General features: G+C 41.3%; 1 long non-coding RNA gene across 1 annotated transcript in view; it reads left to right on the top strand.

Moving 5' to 3' along the window:
- Positions 1 to 23,605, top strand: part of LOC122561726 — a 96,547-nt gene that overhangs the window by 15,852 nt on the left and 57,090 nt on the right. The window contains exons 4-5 of the long non-coding RNA XR_006315092.1: positions 1,402 to 1,467; positions 23,078 to 23,232. This is a non-coding gene — a long non-coding RNA (uncharacterized LOC122561726). The remainder of the gene's footprint in view (positions 1 to 1,401; positions 1,468 to 23,077; positions 23,233 to 23,605) is intronic.

Below are 23,605 nucleotides of genomic sequence, written 5' to 3'. Positions count from 1 at the left end.
TATAGTGTGAACGTTACCTGACATTTGTCAATTTAGACAATCACTTTACTGGTGATTGTGAGTAGATTGACAGGGCAGAAATTGGCCAGGTTGGATTTTTATCTCCTTTTATGTACAACACAACATTTTTGGGCAATTTTCCACATTTGTGGCTAGCTGCCAGTATTGCAGCTGTATTGAAACAGTTTGGCTAGAGGTGTAGTAAATTCTGGAGACATGTGTTCAGTACTATTGGTGGAATGTTATCAAGCCCATAGCCTTTATATTATTTCTTAATATCACATGGAGTGAATTGCCTGAAGACTGACATCTGTGAAACTAGGGACTTCTGGAGGAAGCCAAGTATGGAAATTGTTGGCTTTTATTAGCTATTGCCAACTTTGTTTCCATATGAATCTTTTTATTTCCTTTTTCTTGGTTCTTTATGTTCAAACAATGACTACATTTAAGTAGCAATTTATTGATCATAAAGTGGCTTGGAACATGCCGAGGTAATGAAAGGTTCTATTCAAATGCAAATTATTTCTTTCTTCTTTCTTTGACCATCTTCCATTGTTTATTCACATCAACCTGTCTCTCCACACTGTAAAATTTCTGTTCAAATTATTGGCTTTTGCTATGAAGATCAGTAAGCATTAAGTCAAATGAGAAATTCTTAACTGTTTCTATTGTTTGGTTGTATTCCCAAATGATTGTATATGTTTTGTAAATCGTATTTATTTACCAGAACTGGTAGTGTGGAGATACAACAGGAATATATAATCTAATAAACTACTTTGAGGTCTTTGTAAATGTTACAGATTAAGTAGAAGCTCTTCTCACACAATTTATCTCGAATGTTTGGAAACTTTTAATGATTTATCACATGAAAGACTGGTCTTTCAAAACAAGATAATTGTAAAATAAAATAGTCAACTGGACCAAACATTAGTTACTAAAAAGAAAAGGAAATATTCATGTTTGGAGTATTGCCAGAATAGCAAAGATGTAAGGGTAGGCCCATCAGGAGTTTCTTCAATCCCGAATTCTTCACTCCTTAATTTGTCGTGTAAGAAAGGGTTAAGTGACATCATGAAATAAGCTCTCGATTCATCAGGATATCAAAAACTTTTTCGTGTCCCTACCTTTGAATCAGGAAGGCAGGGTCCAAGTCTTACCTGGTCTGGAAATGCATAATAACATCTCTGAGAGTGTTGTTTGGAAAACACCTGTCAAGAACTCTCCTTGGGAGGACCTACCCAGTACTGGGACAGATTTATGTTTGTTTCCAAAGCTGTATGAGAATGTTTCAATCATGTAACTGCAAATTATTCTAAGTCTGATACAAGAGACTATCATATTCAGTTGCAGTATAACTAGCTATGAAGTAATATATGATAAATTTGTTTACTGTTTCTCAAGGTAGAGCCTCCATCTGTTGAAGATGTCTTGTGTGCTCTCTTCCCCACTTCCATATATCAAATGAATGTAAGTTTGCCAACTTTATTAACCATTATATAATAAGGGAAAGTGGTATGGAAATAAGAAATAGCAATCGATTTGAGTAATGAGGTTAAAATGAAATTGAAACTGTACAGCTCAGAAGGGAGGATAAGAAGGGAACAAACCTTATTAAAGGTCTTTTTTTCTATTTTTTTGCTCTCATGTGATACGACTGTCACTGGGAAGGCCTGCATATCTTATCTATTCATAGCTGTCTTTAAAAAGGAAGTGGTAAGCCAACTTCTTAAAATCATAGATTCCCTACAGTGTGGAAACAAGCCATTTTGCCCATCAACTCCACATCAACTGTCTGAGGAGCATCCCACCCCATAAGCCTGCATTGCCCATGGCTAACCCACCTAGCCTGCACATCCCTGGACACTATGGGCAATTTAACATGGCCAATTCACCTAACCCTGCACATCTTTGGACAGTGGGAGGAAAATCATGCAGATACAGGGCGAATGTGCAAACTCCATAAAGACAACAACCCAAGGGTGCAATCAATCCTGGGTCAAGATAACGAGAGTCCAAAGACAGTATATGTTATAATGAAAAGAAATGCTGGTAGGTATAGAGAATGTTGGATGACTAAAGAAATTGAGTGTTTGGTTAAGAAAAAGTAGGAAGAATATGTCAGGTATAGGCAGGATAGATCGAGTGTATCTTTAGAAGAGTATAAAGGCAGTAGAATGTACTTAAGGGAAATCAGGAGGGCAAAAAGTGGATGTAAGATATCTTTGGCAAATAGAGTTAAGGAGAATCCAAATGGATTTTACAAATACATGAAGGACAAAAGGGTAACGAGGGAAGAATAGGGCCCCTCAAAGATCAGCAAGGCAGCCTTTGTGTGGAGCCGCAGGAGATACTAAACAAGTATTTTGTATCAGTGTTTACTGTGGAAAATGACATGGAAGATATAGAATGTAGGGAAAGTAGGGAATGTAGGGATTAGATTAGATTAGATTCCCCACAGTGTGGAAACAGGCCTTTCGGCCCAACATATCCACACTGACCCTCTGAAGAGTAACCCACCCTGACCCATTTCCTTCTGACTAATGCACCTAACACTATAGGCAATTTAGCATGGCCAATTCACCTGACCTGCACATCTTTGGGAGGAAACAGGAGCACCCAGAGGATCACCCATACAGACACGGGGAGAATGTACAAACTTCACACAGACAGTTGTCCAAGGCTGGAATCAAACCTGGGTTCATGGCACTGTGAGGCAGCAATGCTAACCACTGAGCCACCATGCCACCCATGAATAGATCATAGAATCCCTACAGTATGGAAGCAGGCCACTTGACCCAACAAGTCCACACTAACCCCCCGAAGAGTAACTCATCCAGAACCATTCCCCTACATTTCCCCCTGATTAATGCACCGAACCTACACATCCTGAACACTGCGGGCAATTCACCTAACCTGCACATCTTTGGACTGTGGGAGGAAAGTGGACCACCCAGAAGAAACCCCCTCAGACATGGGGAGAATGTGTCCATGCCACACAGACAGTCTCCTGAGGCTGGAATCAAACCCAGGTCCCTGCCATTGTAAGGCAGCAGTGCTAACCACTGAGCCACCGTGCCACCCCAACGTGTAGTGGTTATGTTGCTTGACTTCCTGAAGAAGGGCTTATGCCCGAAACGTCGATTCTCCTGTTCCCTGGATGCTGCCTGACCTGCTGCGCTTTTCCAGCAACACATTTTCAGCTCTGATCTCCAGCATCTGCAGTCCTCACTTTCTCCTCCTGCTTGACTAACAATCCAATTAATGGTATTTCATACCCCACTGCAGTCAATTTAAGAACCCGAATTCTGTTTAGTTCTGAAAACAGATTTGGGACAAGTTAAAGTTACCACGAAGTTGTTAACTGTCAGAAATAATCCAGCTGCTTCATTAAAGTCCCTTAGCAAAGGAAGTCATCTTTACTCAGCATGGACAGATTTGTCTCCATAGCAAATACCACCACTTCATAGTTCTGAAGTAGGCTGAAATATTAAAGAGACAATAATTGTGCTACACTGCATATGTGCACAATCTTCCAGAGCTATAAAATCTACTGCAGACATGAAGGTTTAATTACAGCATGACCTGTTTACACAGGTATTTACATTGCACAAGGAAACAGAGAGATTCCATACAAAGAGTTGTAAGTACCCGCAGGTTTCAACAAATAGAGATTAAAATGAGATGCACCCTGGACATGTTCGATGGGTGAGAGTTAAGTTCATTCAAATGCACCACCCTTCAAAAACACAGACACAAACAAGATATTAACTTGAGGATCTTTATAAACATAGAAATACTTTTCACTTGTAAGTTTAAGCAAAACGTATTACCGACATCAGAGATTACAGTGATTTTACCGTTCAACTATTTAACAGCAGAAACAATGTAGAGAGCTTGGGGTAAGGAGTCTACAGCAGAAGAAAAGGGCAAGGCACTCAGACCCCCGCGGAGAAGTACCCAGACCCAGGGGAAGGTGGGGGAGAGTGCCCAGATTCCGGGCCTCAGTCTGAGACCTGGCGGTGAGGAGTGGCCGGCTCTTAAGGTGGTGGTGGTGGTGGTGCTGGTGTAGGTGGGGGTGAGTGGGGTGTGGAGGCAGGGTTATGGGCCCTGGTACCTGGTCAGCGATGTCCTTCACCACGTCCGTGATATTGCTATGACCCATTTCGCCTTCCCGCCGCCCGGTCGCCGGAACTGTGGGCCACATGCCTGCTCACACCGTCTTGAGAAATATCCATATTACAGAAGAGGAAGTGCTAAATGTCTTGAAATGCATAAAAGTGGATAAATCCCCACGACCTGATCAGGTGTACTCTAGGACTCTGTGGGAAGCTAGAAAAGTGATTGCTGGGCCCCTTACTGAGATATTTGCATCATCAATAGTCTCAGGTGAGATGCTGGAAGACTGGAGGTTGGCTGAATGTTTAAGAAAAGTGGTAAGGACAAGCCAGGGAACTATAAACCAGTGAGCCTGACTTCAGTGGTGGGCAAGTTGTTGGAGGGAATCCTGAGAGACAGGATGTACATGTATTTGGAAAGGCAAGGACTGATTAGATATAGTCAACATGACTTTGTGCATGGGAAATCATGTCTCACAAACTTGATTGAGTTTTTTGAAGAAGAAACAAAGAGGATTGATGAGGGCAGGGCGGTAGACGTGATCGATATGGACTTCAGTAAGGTGTTCGACAAGGTTCCCCATTGGAGTCTGGTTAGCCAGGTTAGATCTCATGGAATCCAGTGAGAACTTGCCATTTGGATACAGAACTGGCTCAAAGATAGAAGATAGAGGGTGGTGGCGGAGGGTTGTTTTTCAGATTGGAGGCCTGTGACCAGTGGAGTGCCACAAGGTTCGATGCTGGGTCCACTATTTTTCATTATTTATATAAATGATTTGAATGTGAGCATGAGGTATAGTTAGTAGGTTTGCAGATGACACCAAAATTGGAGGCTTAGTGGACAGCAAAGAAGGTTACCTCAGATTACAAAGGGATCTTGATCAGATGAGCCAATAGGCTGAAGAGTGGCAGGTGGAGGTTAGTTTAGATAAAAGTGAGGTGCTGCATTTTGGGAAAGCAAATCTTAGCAAGACTTATACACTTAATTATAAGGTCCTAGGGAGTGTTGCTGAACAAAGAGACTTCGGAGTGCAGGTTCATAGCTCCTTGAAAGTAGAGTTGCAGGTAGATAGGATAGTGAAGAAGGCATTTAGTAGGCTTACCGTTATTGGTCAGAGTATTAAGCACAGGAATTGGGAGGTCATGTTGCAGCTGTATAGGAAATTGGTTAGGTCACTGTTGGACTATTGCGTGCAATTCTGGTCTCCTTCCTATCGGAAAGATGTTGTGAAATTTGAGAGGGTTCAGAAAAGGTTTACAAGGATGTTGCCAGGGTTGGAGGATTTGAGCTATAGGGAGAGGTTGAATAGGTTAGAGCTGTTTTCTCTGGAGCATCGGAGGGTGAGGGGTGACCTTATAGAGGTTTATAAAATCATGAGGAGCATGGATAGGGTAAATAGACAAGGCCTTTTCCCTGACATGGGGGAGTCCAGAACTTGAGGGCATAGGTTTAGGGTGAGAGGGGAAAGATATAAAAGAGACCTATGGGGCAACTTTTTTTACACAGAGGGTGGTGCATGTGTGAAATGGGCTGCCAGAGGAAGTGATGGGGGCTGGTACAATTGCAACATTTAAAAGGCATTTGGATGAGTATATAAATAGGAAGGGTTTGGAGGGATATGGGCCAGGTGCTGGCAGGTGGGACTAGATTAAGTTGGGACATCTGGTCTGCATGGACGAGTTGGACCGAAGGGTCTGTTTCCATGCTGTACATCTCTATAACTCTATGACTCTTGTACTGTGAGGCAGTAGTGCTAACCACTGAGCCACTGTGTTGCCTGTGAACTGCTATAATGTGTCTAATGTAGGTACAGACATAATGGTGTTCAGGAGAGGATTCTGGGATTTTGACACAACAGGATTAAAGGGATGGCTATACAGTTCGAAATCAGGATGGTGTTTGGATTGGAGAAGAACTTGCTGCTGCTTTGCTGCCTTTGTCTAGGCTGTAGGTGTTGTAGGCTTGGAAGGCACTGTTAATCAAGGGCTAGCTCGATCATTTATCTGCAGAGCAGAGGCAGAAGCATTGGGGCACTTCAAAAAGATAAATGCAATAATGGAAGAAGTACAGTACCATAGTAATTAGCTCCTATAGTAAATTAGTTTATACTCTTGCTGGAGTATTTTGTCTGTGCCATGTCCCGATGGTCATAATTTCAGTCTGCTGAAAATATGGATTTATTTGAATATGCGTCCATCTGTGTAGAGCAGGTTAAGGTAGATTAATACAAATTTCTTTCCACATAAACGAAGCACGCATGTGCCAACAAACTGCTGACTTTGGAGAATCTGGCAGGAAAATGAATTATAGCTAACGAGGAAGATGTATTGCTGGATAAATCATTACTGTTCAGGATATGCATCGGCCTACAGCTTTTTTTAAAAAGAAAGTCTAAGTGGGATTATTGACTTTAAATTAATTTGTCAAGTCAAATTTCTTCAAAGTGAAATAAAGTACAAGACTGTCAAACTCAATTTTCCCATCTTAGCACCGAAGGCCAAAGGGATTTGACTGAGAAATTGTGTTATGAAATGAAATTGAAACATTTGTGATGATACATTTTGATACTTTGTACAATCATATGAATTGTAAAGCAAACCAAATTCTAATTATTAAATTTTGCTGCATTCAAAATAAAACTATGCCCTGAATTCTCCTTAAGTGTTTATAATTTTGACTGTCCTGAAATGAAAATAGGTTTTTAAAGGCTCTGGATGCAGAATTTGGCTTTGTAGCACACGGGGTTTGGTACTACAGATGCTGATTTACCTGTAAAATGGCATCTGTACCATTTCCGTGTACACCCAGTATTGCTTGTGCTGAATACCATCTTGACTAAAGCAATAACATGGTCATTATGTGTGTGTACTGTAAGTATACAGAAAAGGCAGTGTCATCAATCTGTGTTTAATATTGATTTGACATTAGACCTGCCATTTTGGATGTTGCTTCTGCAGTTACACATGCATAGACAGATGTGTGCAGCACAAAGGATCTTGTGTCAGCCCTATTTGGAGATGACAAAACAAATTACTTTTTACTGGCTGTGTTTGAGTCTGTGAAAGAGTTGTGCAGTTGCAGGAATTGATAGCAGTTGTAAAGTCCATAGGGCATGGCGCTGCAGTGGGGGGAGATGATGCTTGTGACTTCAAAAGCTCTCAGTTCACCGCTAACTTCTCTAATCTGAGGCTATAACAGCAGTTCTTCATCATCTGAGGGAGGTGAAGAATCAGAGGAAAATAGAGGAGAGGAAAAGTGATTATATTAGATTCCCTACAGTGTGGAAACAGGCCCTTTGGTCAAACAAGTCCACACCGACCCTCTGAAGAGCAACCCACCCATTCCCCTACATTTACCCATGACTAATCCACCTAACACTATGAACAATTTAGTATGGCCAATGCACCTGACCTATACATCTTTGGACTGTGGGAGGAAACCGGAGCACCTGGAGGAAACCCACGCAGATGTGGGGAGAACGGTGGACAATGTCATCCAGCTCAGATCTCCCAGAAGACCTTTCTGACCTCCTCCTATGCCAGAGATAGCATCATTAACATTCCTGTTCAAGATCTCTGCCACCTTAGAACCAGGCCTATACCCTCAGAATAGTGTGATACTGGCACTGTCAGTCACTGTGAAGTTGACCGCGGTTCCTGATTTCGGAGAGTGGACTTTGTTATGGACTAGACCAGATCACTCAAAACATTCTTAAACAGGCAGCTCAGACCATAACTTTGCCATTTGTTTTGGCAAGTGTACAGTGAAAATTACCTGGAATACGTTAGCTAGGTTGACTATCAGGTTTTAAAACAGACAAAAGTTTATTCACAATGAAACACAAAGAACAGAATGAAGAAACCCTATAGAACTCAGTCTATCCAAACTAGACTTAATTCTGCTGTTCCAAATATACACAACAGTTCTAATAAACAAACCCCTTAAACACAGTAAAAATGAAACAAATACTTACAGATCGAAGTTAGAAGGGCAGAAAGAGAGAGAGCTTAGCAGCCTGTTTTCACATAGCTCCACTGATGAACTCCCACTAGTTCTGGACTAAGCTACTCAGCTAGAGAGCTGGCCATGCCCGCTTGACTTATACAGCTTACTTCTGAAAACATAACAGCTTTGGCCTAAAGACTCATTTGTTTGTGTATAAACAAAAAGGCATCTCTGTCCCAAACCCAGCCGTTTTGAAGCCCAGCCTGTTTACAACCTTCTGAAAAAAAAACAAGGACGCAGTATCCTTGAGGAAAGGAACAGCTTTTAGAGAAAAAGGACTAGCTTTGTGACAACTTTTCCAGGTTGGATTAAGTGGCACAACTAATATCTCACAGTCAACCACTTATTACTGCCAAGAGCTGATGGAGGCTCTATATGCTAGAATAGCATACCTTCTTCTGAACAGAGAGAAGCAGAAGGGACTTGGCTTTGCCAGTTATTGTACTTCCTCATGGTGCAGGGTACTATCATGGCTTTGTAATCATTACATTTCAATGGCAAGATATATTGAAACTGCAAAGATTTCTGCTTACTCAGTATTTAGATGATACATGACCAGGTCTAGTTCCACATACTGGAAAATGCCAGTTATCCTGACAACAATCATATTGGTATATCCACTACCAGCCTTTGTTTCAGAGATCTTACAGCCACCATTTCAAACCAGAGAGTAGTTGCTGAGAGACAAGCACCTTACACTTGATGAAGGTGAAGAATGAGTAATGGCAATTGACATTGTTAATGGATGACTAAAGAAGGTGAGGTGAATAGAGCAGTGTGTGTGGCTGGTGTGCAGTTGATAAGGCATGGCATCTGAGAATTACTGAACCTTGTCTGTGTTAGGTAATTAAACAATTTTTGGCACTGCATCCAAATCCTCGGAAATAGACTGCTGGCATTGCCTGTAAAGCTAACAATTCCCACTGCTTTCTTGGCATGTGTCTTGAGGTTGTCCTAAACCCCAGGAGAAGAGAACCTCTCTCCACCTGCTTCAATCAGAATGCACCTAGTTTTAAGCAATACTGGCTGACTTTATAAGTGGAGCTATCCTCAAGGCCCCTGCTGGGACGTGCAGTCATTCTCATTGCATTCAGAGCAGTCTACACACCACAATCATTATAATTAGTTGACAGCACACATTTGAATGTGCAGATTAATTGTGCAATGTAATTTTCATGCCTGATTTTTCCTTGATCAACCTAAAATCTGTCGCTACAAAACTGCACTGGAATAATTCTCTCAAGAAAAAACAAATCCCTTCATATGTCTGCTCTGTTGTATTGGGCATAAGGTTAGTCCCCAACATTTGGCTTCTTAAATAATGACAGGCACCATATCAGTTGCATTTTGAGCAGTGGAATATTCTTGAGAAATATATAACAGTTCAGTGATCATTTCATTTTATTGGCCCTGATGGGTTAACTGCATAGATCATGCATGTTACTGCTCAGTTTGAAGGGATGGAGCAAGCCAGCAGTTTAAACAGGGACGCTATATTTCACAATTCAGTTTGACCAAACACTGATTATTGTGCTATTGTGAGCCTGATTAAATATATGCAAATAAGAATTCATTGCTGCACATGAGACTTGCTGAATTTGGAAATAGTTCCTACAAACAGCAGTTCATTGTTGCTGTCTTTTTCCAGTGCAGTGGGGATTTCCATGCAAACTTTTCATCATTACTTGTCAGAAACAGACAAGCATGACTCAACAATTCTGTGCCACTAATGGGAAGGCCAGATTTTAGGCCCTTTTGGAAGCAGGATGAGAGGTTGAGAAGGTACAACCTAGGCGAAAATGATGACTGCAGACACTGGAGAACAGAGACAAGATTAGAGTGGTGCTGGAAAAGCACAGTAGGTCGGACAGCATCTGAGGAGCAGGAAAATTCAAGTTTCAGGCAGGAGCCCTTCATCAGGAAGGAGGCTGGGAGCCTCCGGGGTGGAGAGATAAATGGGAAGGGTTGATGAGGCTCGGGAGAAGGTAGCTAAGAGTGCAATAGGTGGATTCAGGGGAGGATTAGAGATGATAGATCGGAGAGGATGGTGGAGCAGATAGGTAGGAAGGAAGATTGGCAGGTAGGACAGGTTATGAGGGTGGTGCTGAGCTGGAAGGTTGGAACTGAGGTAAGGTGGGAGGAAGGGAAATGAGGAAACTGGTAAAGTGCACATTGATGCCCTGGGATTGAAGCGTTCTGAGGCGGAAGGTGAAGCGTTCTACCTCCAGGCATCAGGTGGTGAGGGAGTGGCGATGGAAGAGCCGCAGGACCTGCATGTCCTCGGCAGAGTGGGAGGGGAAGTTGAAATGTTAAGCCACGGGGCGGTAGGGTTGATGGGTGTGGGTGTCCTGGAGATGTTCCCTGAAGCTTTCTGCGAGAAGGCGTCCAGTCTCCCCAATGTAAAAGAGAACACATCGGGAGCAACGGATACAATAAATGACATTTGTGGAAGTGCAGGTGAAACTTTGATGGATGTAGAAGGCTCCTTTGGGGCCTTGGCTGGAGATGAGGGGGGAAGTGAGGGCGCAGGTTTTGCAATTCCTGCCGTGGCAGGGGAAGGTGCCAGGAGGAGATGGTGGTTTGTTGGGAGGCTTGGACCTGACCAGGTAGTCACGGAGGAACGGTCTTTGCAGAAAGCAGACAGGGGTGTGGAGGAAAATATATCCCTGGTGGTGGGATCCGTTTGTAGGTGGCGGAAATGTCGGCGGATGATGCGGTTTATGCGGAGGTTGGTGGGGTGGAAGGTGAGGACCGGCGAGTTCTGTCCTTGTTGTGGTTGGAGGGGTGGGGTTTGAAGGTGGAGGTGCAGGATGTGGATTAGATGCGTTGGAGGGCATCTTCAACCACGTGGGAGGGAAAATTATGGTCTTTAAAGAAGGAGGCCATCTGGTGGGCTCTGTGGTGGAACTGGTCCTCCTAGGAGCAGATACGGTGGAGGTGGAGCAATTGGGAATATGGGACAGCATTTTTGCAAGAGTTAGGGTGGGAAGAGGTGTAATCCAGGTAGCTGTGGGAGTTGGTGGATTTGTAAAAAATGTCAGTGTTAAGTTGGTCGTTGTTGATGGAGATGGAGAGGTCCAGGAAGGGGAGGGAGGTGTCAGAGATAGTCCATGTGAATTTAAGGTCAAAGTGGAATGTGTTGGTGAAGTTGATGAACTGCTCAACCTCCTTGTGGGAGCACGAGATGGTACCGATGCAGTCATCAATATAGCGGCGGAAAAGGTGGGGAGTGGTACCAGTGTAACTAAGGAAGATAGACTGTTCTATGTAGCCAACAAAGAGATAGGCATAGCTTGGGTCCATGCGGGCACTCATGGCTGCCCCTGTTGTCTGGAGGGAGTGGGAGGATTCGAAGGAGAAGTTGTTGCGGGTGAGGACCAGCTCAGCCAAACAAATGAGAGTGTCAGTGGAAGGGTACTGGTGGGGACATCGGGAGAGGAAGAAATGGAGGGCTTGGAGGCCCTGGTCAAGGTGAATTGAGGTGTAGAGGGACTGGATGTCCATGGTCAAGATGAGGCGTTGGGGGCCGGGGGAATCTGCCACCTACAACCTGTCTGCTGGTTTCCCAGTTCCAACCCACTTTGGGATCAGTGTCTTGGGCTGTTGGTACCCCATCAGACTCCAATAAAAACAGAAAAGTGTTGGAGAAACTCTGTGGAGAGAGAAATAGATACTGCCAGACCTGCCAAATTTCTCCAACATTTTCTGATTTTAATTCTGGTCCCCAGCATCTGTAATAATTTGGTTTTATAGCTCAATCAAAGGAGGTCAACTAGGAAATTTCTATTACCCTCCAGAGGTAAGGCACTTTAAGATGGAGTTGCCATCTCTCCAATTTAACAATAAATCCAACATGAGTGAGTGGTTTTTGGCCACCAATTTGAGTGGGTGAGTGGGGAACACCTCTAAGCATGGCCTGTATAGCTCCTACAGCGTCTGTAGGCTTGCAGGGATCTGATCTTCCCTGAGCATTACTTGCCTTCCATTGCAGCCTTCTGTTCCTCATAAAGCTGTAAGGCCTTAATGCTAATCGGTTCTAAGTGGATCTCCAGTTATGAAAGCCCACCCACTGTTCTTAACCAGATGATAAACTGAGTTCCAGTTTAATTAATCCCAGTGTATGACTATTGGAGGCAAGTTTACAACCAGAAACAACACGGTCCTCTGTTTTCCAGCCCCACGGAAAGAAAAAAATCCAGAAATTGCTGGAAAACCTCAGCAGGTCTGACAGCATTTGTGGAGGGAAATCAGGTTAATGTTTCTGGTCCAGTGACCCTTCTTCAGAAATTCTTCAGAACTAGTTCTGAAGATGAGTCACTGGACCCAAAACATCAATTCTGATTTCTCTCCATAGATGCAGCCAGATCTGCTGAGATTTTCGAGTGATTTCTGTTTTTATTTCTGATTTCCAGTATCCGCAGTTCTTTCAGTTCTGTATTTGAAAAAAAAATCCAGACTGAGAATGCTGCTTATTGCTGCCAACCTCCCTCCTGGATTTAAAACACAATTGTTAACCTGTCTGCAAAATTGGATACATCATTCTGCAGTTTCAGAATTATAGTAATTTAGAGAAAAATTGCTTCTAATTGGTCTGAACCAATTTTCCTTTAACACAATCTCATGTCTCTTTGAAGTTGCAGGAAACATTAGTAACTATTCTGTAACAATATTTCCTTTTATTTTTGCAGAACTCATCTGTTGGTGCTAAGCATCAATTATAAAATCCTGAAAACATACACACATTGTGAAAAAAGCTTCAGTGGCTTTGTCTGACATTTCATGCTTAATACAATCATGCAGATCAGAACATTTTTAAATATTCTTGTTCAATTATGCTTTTTTCTCACATCATCTAGATAGGAGTTTAGATATCAAAATTTAGAATAAGATTATATTTGCCAAGGTGTCCATGGAAGAGTTCCATAGGGGACAGTTTCTGTATGCTAGTTGTAGCGTATCATAGAATCTATACAGTGTGGAAGCAGGCCATTTGGCTCATTGAGTTCACACTGACCCTCCAAAGAGCATCCCAGACAGACCCACCCACCCACCCACCCTCTCCCTGCAACCCTGCATTTCCCATGGCTAATCTACCTAGCCTGCACTTCCCTAGATACTATGGGCAATTCATCTAATTTACACACCTTTGGACTGTAGGAGGAAAAATGTGGTGCTGGAAAAACACAGAAAGTGAGGACTGCTGATGCGGGAGATCAGAGTTAAAAAGTGTGGTATTGGAAAAGCACAGCAGGTCAGGCAGCATCCGAGGAGCGGGAGGATCAACATTTCGAGCATAAGCTCTTCATGGGATGAATCGAAACGTCGATTCTCCTGCTCCTCAGATACTGCCTGACCTGCTGTGCTTTTCCAACACCACACTTTTTAACTCTGATCTCTTGCATCAGCAGTCCTCACTTTCTTCACTGAAGGAGGAAACCAGAGCACCTGGAGGAAACCCACACAGATATAAAGAAAACGGGCAAACTGCACACAGACAGTTGCCCAAGACTGGAATCGAACCTGGTCCCTGGCACTGTGAGGTGACAATGATAAACACTGAGACACCATACTGCCCCATCATGCATAGATTCTTAATTAATCTGTGAACCAAGTGCATTGACCAAGCTTTTAAAAATTTATTTGGGGGATGTGGGCTTTGCTAACTAACCTAACATTCACTGTCCATCCTAGTTGCTGTTGAGAATATGATGGTGAGCTGCCTTCTTGAATCACTACAGTCCATTTATAGCTAGACCCACAATGCTGCTGGGGAGGATGTTCCAGGATTTTAGAACATAGAACAGAACTGTACAGCACTGGAACGGGCCCTCCAGTACACAATGTTGTGCCAAATATGATGCCAAATTAAACTAACGCTCTGCTTGCCCTTGTTTTGTATCCCTCCATTCCTTGCATATTCATGTGTTTATCAAAAGTCTCTTAAACGCCCCTATCATATCTGCCTCCAGCACTACCTCTGGCAATGCATATACACACTCCTATCACTCTGTGTAAAACATTTGCCCCTTACATCCCCTTTGAACTTGCCCCCTTTCACCTTAAATGCATGCCCCCTTGTTTTAGATATTTCAACTCTGGGAAAAAGATTCCGACTGTTAACTATATCTATGCATCTAAAATTTTATAGACTTCGAGTCTCCCCTCAGCTTCCACTGCTCCAGAGAAGAAAACCTGAGTTTTTCTAGCCTCTCCTTAAAGCTCATACCCTCTAATCCAGCAGCAACCTCTTCTGCACTCTCTCCAAAACCTCCACATCCATCCTGTAATGTGATGACTAGAACTGAACACAATGCTCTAACTGTGGCCTAACCAAAGTCTTATAAAGCTGCAACATGATGTCCTGACCAATAAAGGTAAACACGCCATATGCCTTCTTTACCACCCTATCTATTTGTGTGGCCACTTTTAGGAGCTTTGGATTTGAACCCCAAGATCCTTCTGTACACCAATGTTGTTCAGGGTCATGCCGTTAGCTGTATACTTTTCCTTAACACTTGATCTCCTAAAGTGCAGCACCTCACACTTACACAGATTAACTTCCATCTGCCATTTCTCCGCCCATATCTGCTACTGATCTATTTACTGCTGTATCCTTTGATAACCTTCTACACTATCCACAACTTCACCGATCTTTCTATCATCTGTAAGCTTACTAACCCACCCATCTACATTTTCATCCAAGTCATTTAGAGGTCCCAGTACGGATCCCTATGGAACATCACTAGACACAGACCTCCAGCCTGAAAAACAACCTTCCACCACTACCCACTGCCTTCTTTGGGCAAGCCAGTTCAGAATCTACATAGTCAAGGCACCATGGAACCCATGCATCTCAATCTTCTGGATAAGCCTACCATGAGGGACCTTATAAAGAGCCTTACTGAAATCCATGTAGACAACATCCAATACTCTACCCTCATTGATCACCTTCATCACTTTCTTGAAAAATTCAATCAAGTTAATAAGACATGTCCTGTCCTGCACAAAGCCATACTGACTGTCCCTAATTAGGCCATGCTTTTCCAAATGTGCATAAATCCTATCCCTAAGAATTTTGTCCAATAGATTCCCAACCACCGATGTGAGACTCACCAGTCTACAGTTTCTTGGATTATCCCTATTTCCGTTCCTGAACAGAGGAACAACATTAGCTACTCACCAGTCCTCCAGGATCTCTCCAGTGGCTAGCAAGGATACACAAATCTTGGTCAAGGCCTTGGTCAATCTCCTTTCTCGCCTTGCTCAATAACCTGGGGTAGATGCCATCAGGCCCTGGGCACATCCACCATAATGCTCTTCAAGAGACCCAACACCACTTCTTTTTTGATCTCAAAATGCCCTAGCATATTAGTATGCTCCACACAAATCTCACTATCCTCCATATCCTTCTCCTTGACACAAACTACTCATTTAGGATTTCATCCACATCCTCAGCCTCCAAGCACAAGTTCACTTCTTCATACTTGAGTGGTCGGGCTTATGTCCTAAAAGTAGACTGTCCTGCTGTGCTTTTCCAGCGCCACACTTTTCAACTCTGGTCCTACCTTCTCTCTCATTGTCCTACTATTTTTAATATATGTATAGAATGCCTTGGGATTCTCTTTAACCCTACTTGCCAAGGTCATTGAATGCCCCTTCTTACTCAACTAATTCTCTGCTTGAATTCTTTCCTGATTTCTTTATATTTCTCATGGACATTGCCTGATTTTAGCTTCCTAAACCTTACATGTGCTACCTTTTTCCTTCTGACTGAATTCATAACATCCCTCATTATCTAAGGGTCCCTTACTTTGCCATCCTTGTCCTTCCTCCCTACTGGAACTCACCGGTCCTGAACTTTCATCAGTAGGCCTTGAAACAACTCCCACATTCCAAATGTGGACTTGCCTGATAACACTTCCTAGCTGCTGCAAATATTGTAATTTGCCTTCCCCCAACTTAGTACCTTGTAACTTATTCCTATTCATAGCTATCTTAAAACTTAAGGAGCTGTGATCACTGTTTCCAAAATGGTCTACCATTGGAAGGTCAGTCATCTGGCCAAACTCATTAGCCAGTACAAAATCAGGTACGACCCATCCTAAGAATCCCTCTTGGATGCACTTAACAAATTCTGCACCACCTAAGCTTCTTTCTCTAAATGAAGCCCAGGCAATTTTGGAGAAGTTAAAGCCACCCCCTGTGATGATTTTGATCCAGCAACACTGAAGGAATGACAATATATTTCCAAAAAGAGGTGATAAATGGCTTGAAGGGGAACTTGCACGTGGTGGTGTTCTTATATATCTGCTGCCCTTATCCTTCTTGTTGTGGGTATGAAAGATGGTGTGTAAGAAGCTTTGATGAATTTCTGCAATGAATCTTGAAAATGATACACACTGATGTTATTGTGTGTTTCCGGTGGAGGAGATAAATATTTGTTGATGTGATGCTGATCAAATAGATTGCTTTGCCTTGGTTGGTGTCAAGTTAGTATAGTTGGAGCTGCATACATTCAGGCAAGTGAGGAATATTCCATTGTGCTCCTGTTTTGTGCTTTCCAGATGGTGCACATACTTAGTGGAATAAGAAGGTGAGTTACTTACTGCAGGATTCTTAATGTCTGATCAATGTTTGTAGCCACAGCATTTATGTGGCTAGCCTAGATCAATTTTGGTGAATAGTCACATCCAGACTGGGTTCATTCAGGATGAAGGATCCTGATCCTCCCAGTGAGTATCAAGGAGCAATGGTTAGATCCTCACTTGTTGAAGATGATGGTTTGCCTGGGAACACTTGTGGTGTTCACATTACTTGCCACTTGTCAGCCCAAACCTGGATATTTTCCAGATCTTGCTGCATTTGAACATGCAATGTTTCAGTACCTGAAGAGTCATGAAAGATACTGAACATTGTGCAATCATCAGCAAATATCCCCACTTCTGACCTTATGTTGGAAGGAAGGTCATTGCTGAAGCAACTGAGAAGAGTTACACTGGGAATTGTCCTACAGTTGAGATGACTAGCCTCCAACAATTACAACCATCTCCCTTTGTCCTAGCTCAGGCTCTAACTAGCAGAAAGTTTCCTTTGCCAATTCCCAAAGACTGTATTAGTTTTAATGATCCTTGGTGCCACACTCGGTCAAATGTTTGATGTTAAGGACGGTCTCTCTCACTTCGCCTTTGGAGTTCAGCATTTTTGCCCATGTTTGAGCCAAGGATGTAATTGGATAAGGAACTGAGTGGCCCTGGCAAAACTCAATCTGAGTGTCAGTGATCAGGTTATTGCAAAGCAACTGCTACTTGGCAGTACTGTCGGTGGTCCATTCCCTCACTTTACTAATGATTGACATTGATTGATTGGGCAGCAATTGGCTTAGATTGCATTTGCCCTTTTTAGTAAAGAAAATATCTGGACAATTTTCCACTTTGTTAGGCAGTTACCAGTGTTGTTACTGGAAATAAACAGTTTGCCTAAGGGCATGGAAAGTTCTGGAGCACAAGTCTTCAGTCTATTGCCAGAATGCCGTCAGGACCCATAGCCTACACTGTGACCAGTGTCTTCCAGCCCTTTCATGTGATATCACATGTTGTGAATCAAATTGCATGAAGACTGACATCTGTTACTGGGGACAACTTGAAGAAGTCACGATGGATCGTCCATCAGCACTTCTAGCTAATAAATAGTTGAAAATGCTTCAACCTTATCTTTTACATTGATGTGCAAGATTCCTGCTTCATTGATGATGGGAATATTTATGGAGATTCTTCCTGTTCTTCTAGGGAGTGATTTAATTGTCCAACACCATTTACAACTGGATGTGGTAGGACTGTAGAGCTTGGATTTGAGCCATTGGTGGAATTCCTTCCTCCTATCTATGGGCGGCACAGTAGCACAGTGATTAGCAAGGATACACAAATCTCAGGCTATTGCTTGACTAGTCTGTGGAACAGTTTTGGCACTAACCCCATTTTTAGTGAGGAAGATTTATTAGGTCAATAGGATACGTTTGCGGTTGTCAATGCTGGTGGTTAGGTGGTCCTAGCTTGGTTTCACTTCCTTTTTGTGACTTCTACTGGTTTGCTGTAAGGAAGTGGCTTGCTAGGTCCCTACACCCAAGCCCAGTCCTGAAGAAGAGTTACACCCGCAACATTGACTTCTCCACCTCCTGATACTGCCTGGCTTGCTGTGTACTTTCAGTGTCCTGCTTGTCTACCTTGGATTCCAGCATCTGCAGTTTTTTGTCTCTAACCAACGTTATTTCAGAGGGCATCCAAGGTGTCAACCAATCTTTCCAGTTTTGATTCAAGTTAACTTCTTACTATTTGAAGTGTATTTTGTTATGCAACTTGAATTGACTGATGGGATATTAAAAACAAATGAGCTATCAAGGAGTCCATTTCTAACTTTTAAACATTAAATATCAACTACAATTTGGTAATTAGGAAATAGTTCAACATGCAAAGAGAACATAACATTGATACAGTGGTGAATAGAATGATTTATCATTGAATTGCTTTAGTTGGTAATCCTTGTTCTATTTCAGTAGATCAAAATTATTTCATAGCAACTTTGTTAAGATCTGAAACAGAAGGAAAAATAGTCTCATTATATCTTGCTTCCTTTGAATATGTGTCTTGTTTTCAGTTACAATGCTAGTGTATTCTTTTCAAAGCGTAAGAACTATTGAAGCAAAGGAGATTTGTCTCAGAGAATCTTTTGATTGAGAGGGTCTTATTGCACAGATCTTCCAGATAGCATTGTGGCTGGGCACCATAAAACTCTACATTGAACTGGTATGGTTTTCGGAGTGCTGCTGGCTTTACTAATTGATCTGTTCCTAATTACTGCCCGAATTTGGTGCACTAATGAAGTGGAAAAAGAGCTCCACTTCAACACATTGTCTCTGTTATTAATTCAATGTATAATTCAAGCCATGTATCTTTATTTAGCAAATTTATGCAGTTAATTGCTATTCCAGTATCTTTGCAGCAAGTATTAAATGTGCGTTCCTTCAGAGTTTTAGTGTTCTGTTTGCAATTGCGAACCTTGCTGTACATACCCAGCATATTTGTTTGACTGTGCAGCAATGAGGTTTGACAGCCACATCAACTGGCAAGCTGCCTTGGATTAAGAAGTTCAGCTATCTGACACTGCTGCATCTCCCATTGTTAGGAATGCTGTGGTCATTAATGGTTCACTCCCGAGACAACATCAGCAACTATTGGTGCTGAGTCTCATGATTTTCATTTCAGCTACATTCCTTATAAATCTCTATTAATGCTCTACATTGTTTTATGAGAATAGAAGAACTGTAGCAGTTTAGAACTGAACTTGTCCGAACATTTCCAAATAGTTATCTTCAAACTTTGTTGAAGTAACTTGGCTGATCATTTTTGATGGGTGTAAAGTGTAAATTTGCAGTATCACTGAAAACTGCTGAAGTCTAATGTAAATACTAAATTGAGCACCGAAATGAACTGAAATAAAAACACAAATTTCTACAGAAACTCAGCAAGTCTGGCAGCATCTGTGGAGAGAAATCAGAGTGAATGTTTTGGGTTCAGTGATCCTTCTTTAGAACTGAAAGCATTTGGGAAAAGCTTGTATTTATCTTGATGACAAAAGGTTTGTGGGAAAGGAGTGAACTGTTAGGTGGAGTCAGAGCCCAGAGAGACAGAAGAACAATGGGTTGTTGATAGTAAGCCAGAGAAGAGGAAAAACTAGATAGGTGATAATTGGGACTATAAATGAGTGAAAATGGGTTGGCTGTGCTGAAGGCACCCCATTTTATGACATCACCTGTGGTGTGGGGTTGAGTAAACAACATGGACGGAGGTGTTCAAACTTTTAAATTATTGAACTTAACATTGAGTCCTGAAAGCTGCAGGGTCTCCAAGTGGGAAAGGAGATGTTTTTTCTTCAATTGTGCTGAAGCTCGCTGGAGCACTGCAACAGACCCGAGATAGAATTGTTGGTGTGGGAACATGATGGTATGCTGAAGTGGCAGGCAACTGGAAGCTTGGGTCATTTTTAGTGATTATCTAGTCTGAGTTTTGTATTTATTTTCATTCATATTTTAAAATCTAGCATAAGCTTTCGCATAAGAATCATGCTTTTATATGTATATTATATATGATTCCCAAAGGAAAAAGAACACTCAGGAGATCAAAAAAAACATCCGGCACATTTAATATATCATAAACTAATTTCCAAAGTACATAAAGCAAAGTACTGCAGATGCTGGAAATCCAAAATAAAAACAGAATGTGCTGGAGAAACTCATCAGATTTGGCTGCATCTGTGCAAAGAGGAACAGAGTTAATGTTTTGAGTCCAATGACTAATCCAAATTGCAAAAATGAGAGTGACTGTCTGAGAAACAATGTCTTGGAAGACTGTGCTTCTGTAGATAAATTGCATGTTGTGTGTTTCAAGATGAACACCAGCCATGTCCTTCCAGAGGCATGGCACAATCAGTTGAAGAAATCCATGCATATACAAGACAAAAAGTTATTCATATCTCACAGGTTATAGTTAAAATCCAAGTAGGAACATCTAATCTTCTAGGACTCCTTCAATTTCAGCTTTACCCTATTGTTAATTTAGTTTGGTGCATTTTGCACCAGCCTTGCTGTGAAGTAAAATGTTTGCTGATCTAATCTCAAAATCTAAAGAAATAATTCAGAGCAGTACTGGAGAAATGCTATGTTGTTAAAGGTTCTTCATATTTGCCTGCTCACATATGCGTAAGGGATGCTGTGGTACTATTGGAAGAAAAACAGACAGAGATGACATGTCTTGGATAGCCTTCCTTCTCCATCAATGTCACAAATATAGTTTGGTTATTACAACATGTTCTGTTGGAAACTTTAGTCTGATGCATTGTCAATGGAAACCCAATTGCAAAAAAGATGTGTTCAGTGATGTATAAATGCAAGACTGACAAAGCCTCCAGAACAACAATTGGAACACATTGTCTTCCCCTGGGCAACATGAGTTGTTGGCTGTTTTAATCTGTTACAAACAAAAGAGCTCAAAGATACCACTAACCTTTAAGAGTCCTTGTAGTGAGAGCTTTTGGCTGGATGAGTGGAAATCTTATAAGAAATATCTCGTTAAACTTGAGGTCTTGAATAACTGCCTGTAGAATGATTATAAAGTACTTGCTTAATATTGCCAGTGTGCTGTTGATCAACTCCTTTAAGTGCTTAGTCTTGAAGCTAAGTACAAAAGAAAGAATTTCCACTCTGGAACTGTGTGAAGCTTTGCTCTAACAAACATCCTTCAGAATCATTGAAGCATCAATCTAGCTGAGAATTCTTTCAAATATGCTAAATGTTCTCCTAGAAACAATATTTTAATGTCTTGTATCCAATAAAAATCAATTTTTACAAAATATCCTGTGGCCTAATGCAATAAAATTTACATTTATAATAATGATAGTTATTGAAAAAGTGCTTTTGGTAATGACGATTTAATTATCTAGATAATTGCTGCAGATTAAAATCAACCACTGGTCGTGATGCTGTAAAACAATTAGTGATCATTTTTATTTGAAATTACATTGGAAGTGCTGACTGAAGTTTGGTTGATTACATTGACAGTAGAGCTCATCTTACTTTACAGGATCTAGTTTGATTGAAAAATTTGCATTTCTTATTTCCATCTTTTGGTATTGTATATTTTTATTTACCTGAGTTATTTACAAAGGTTTACAAAGCTTCTCAAAATCAAGTAATAATTCAAAATGAGAGTCTATTAAATATTTAGAAGATAACGGTCCTTAATTTAATAATTTTGAGTGACTTTCCAAAGGCACCAACAGAAATATGCCCTTTAAGGAAATATATTGCACCATTTCTCTATTCTAGCATGATATCACCTACATAAAGACCTAATGGCTTCTCTTACATCATTTTCAATCAATTACCTATCTCAGACATACAGCTTTACTAAATACTTTTCATCTGTAGAGAGAGAAAAAGAGCTAATGTTTTGAGTCAAATATACTTCTCCTTCTAGTTCTGTAAAAGTCACACACAACTCAAAACATCAGTCATTTGTCTCTGACGTTGCCAGAAATACTACTGCACAAGCTGTTAGCCACTTTTTCTTCTTTATACAACTTGCTCCAGTAAATCAATGCTAACCTTCAACTTGTAGGAAGTTGGAGAGAGAAATGGTCAATGTTTGGAGTTGAACATGATTTCTTCAGAACTGGTAGAAGAGTCATATTTGACTTGGAATTTTACCTTTCTTTTTCTCTGTCTATAAATGGTGCTAGACTTACTGAGTACTTCCAAAAGATTCTGCTTTTATTTCCTAGGAGTAGGAAAGGAATAGAATTTAATGAACAGGTAAATAAACTCATCTTTGCTCTAACAAACATCCTTCAGAATCATTGAAGCATCAATCTAGCTGAGAATTCTTTCAAATATGCAAAATGTTCGTTTTACAGCATCACGACCAGTTGTTCATATAAGAATACTCTTATATGAACAGGTAAACAAACCCATACAATTTTCTCAGGCAGAATTCCACTCTGATAAATTGATAACCTGTCTGGTGAAAGTAACTTGGCCTTCATCGAAATCCCAACAGTCCAGTTACTCAAAATTACTAAATTAGTTAGTGTAATTTTCTAAATAATGCTCACCGTGGGCACAAAACAAAATTGACCAGCTTTTGCTTTTGAAAAGAGGTAGATTTTAATCCCTAACATTTTATGGAGGAAGACCTCAAGGGAGGGGAAGATGTTTATGTTACTTGGGCCTGATTTTCCACCACTTATGTGCCTGCTCTATGCAAGGTTTTGAATATATCAAATCACATACTAAAAGCATTGGCTGATAAGACTGTTTCATGATTCCTCATCACTGTTCTGTTCTTCAACAAGAAAGATTATATAAAAGCAGCAAACAATCTTCAGCTGTGTATTCTCTTTTTTCAAGGAAATGCTATCAATAAAGAAAATGACTATTTATAACTGGAAGCATAAATACACTGGGTCACACGAAAGCTTAAGAATTACCTTTAAAAAGTTTTGAAGATAAATGGATGTTGTTTGTGAGGAAGCTCGCAGCATTTCAATAAGAGTACTGAGCAGGTAAGGACATTGAGAATGACAAATGTCACTGCAAGTGTTTTGCTTGTGATTACTGAAGTGTGCATTTTGTTAAATTGATACAATCCTCCTGTCCACTTACTGCTGAAGAAGAGCTCAAACAAGCCACTATCAGTAATCAGTAGCTGTGGAAGGAAACAAGCATTAAAGAGCAAGATGAAAGAAACGATCAGCAAGCCTAAAAACGATTGATTTTGCAACTGTTTGATACTGTCCAGAACAATATTCATTCTAAAAACTTTTAGTTATGGCTTTTCAGGTACTGAGGAAAATGTTGCCTCAACAGGATTTAGCTTACGCTCTAAATGGAGAAAGTGAGGTCTGCAGATGCTGGAGATCAGAGCTGGAAATGTGT

This window comes from Chiloscyllium plagiosum, chromosome 23 (assembly GCF_004010195.1).
Source record: "Chiloscyllium plagiosum isolate BGI_BamShark_2017 chromosome 23, ASM401019v2, whole genome shotgun sequence".
In the NCBI taxonomy this organism is placed as follows: Eukaryota; Metazoa; Chordata; class Chondrichthyes; order Orectolobiformes; family Hemiscylliidae; genus Chiloscyllium; species Chiloscyllium plagiosum.
Note: the sequence above shows the minus strand (reverse complement) of the source record. Positions and strands in the feature narration are given on the sequence as shown.